Genomic DNA, 1,708 nt, shown 5'->3' with positions numbered 1-1,708 from the left:
TTTTAAATTTTATGAATTTTAAATTATTTTTTAAAAACTTCATTAGTTTGTTGATGTGGCATATATATGGAGCCAACATCTACAATAATATAGTGTCGCATGTATTTAAAATTTAATATATATTTTAAAATAATTATAATTCATAAAATTTTAAAAAGAAAACAAAAATGTTATGAATTTTAAATTTAAAAAATTAAAAAATTTCATAAGGACCATTTGTGATAGGTCTGTGAACCTCAAGGATGTTTTGTGATATACATATATGTCACGTCAGCAAACTAACAGAATTTTTGACAAAACCTAACGGTAGGGACCATTTGTGATCATGCATACTAACCTTGAGGACCACGAATGACAAAAAAAAACATTAAGGATGCAATCTGATAGTTTCATAAACCTTAGGGACGTTTTGTGATAATAAGCCAAGAAAATAAATTGATATCCTGTATAATAAATAGCAACGCAAACAGGAGGACATAGAAATGATATCTTGTTAAATTCACTCTCTTGCATAACAATATTAAATGAGGAAGACAAAAGAATAAACATGAGTAAATGAATTTATGCAAGATTCCCCAGATATTTAAATCTGTGCAAAATTCAACTCTCTTACATAGTTTTTCAGCAAACAGTTAAAAAAACCAAAGACAAAAAATTAAGCAAAAGAATAAACTGAAAATAAAAATTTTAAAGCTGAAAAGAATGGCTTCGAGGCATTTGAAAACCACAAAGTAAAAGCTGAATATATATATATATATATTTTTTTTTCAGACATAAGTCAAACAAACACACAACCACAATGATAAACACAAACAACACCTGCCAATCTACCAAACCAATTGGTAAGCAGCAAGTCAAGAAACTGACCTCATTTAGGTGGGTGTATGGTATATCCATTGCCCTTCTTCAACCATGGATGGCCTTTCCCTTAAGAACCTTTTAACACCCTGTCACCTCGATTTTGCATCAAGGTGGAAGAGGAAATCAAGGTAGATGTATATATTCCATAAAACAGGATAAAGGAGCAGTAACAGATAATACAAACAGGAAACATAGAAACAGGATTATAAGGTTTGAAACTGAAAAAAATTTGTTCTTCAAATCAATTCCCATTCCAAAAGTCAAATATGCAGCTCTTATAAGCTCAAAATAGAATAAAACAATGGTACTCCGTAATATTTCTATAGTTATCGTTAAATTACAAAAAGCTCTACCCTAAAATGAATCTCAACAAAACACCCAAAAGATTCAACAATATACTCAGATATTAGAGGGTTTAGGGTTAGAAAACTCATTTTTTTTTAATTATCAAACAACATAATTGATAAACATTTTTAAGGAAGAAATACCTCATTTCAAAATCTGTAGCTTCCAATCAAATCAGTCATTAGTATACAACACTTCAAATCTCATGAGTAAATAGCAAGTAATTCAACCAAGAAGATATCAATTCCATACTATAGATGCCTATAGTAATACTGTAATGGTATCAGAAGTCAGAACCTAAAAATCAATTCCATATCTAACACTATAACTAACAATCAAATCGTGCAAAGAGATCAGAAGTCAGAACCTAAGAAATCTATTGCATATCTCAAACTATGACATTAATCAGATAGAGAAATTTAAATTGGTATATCATTAAACCAAATTGAATTTCAGATACTTCACTACAGTTTCATGAACCATAAAGAGAGTACACATAGAA

The sequence above is a fragment of the Prunus dulcis genome, chromosome 3, assembly GCF_902201215.1.
Source record: "Prunus dulcis chromosome 3, ALMONDv2, whole genome shotgun sequence".
NCBI classification, from domain to species: Eukaryota; Viridiplantae; Streptophyta; class Magnoliopsida; order Rosales; family Rosaceae; genus Prunus; species Prunus dulcis.
The sequence above is the reverse complement of the archived record's forward strand: the minus strand, read 5'-3'. Positions refer to the sequence as shown.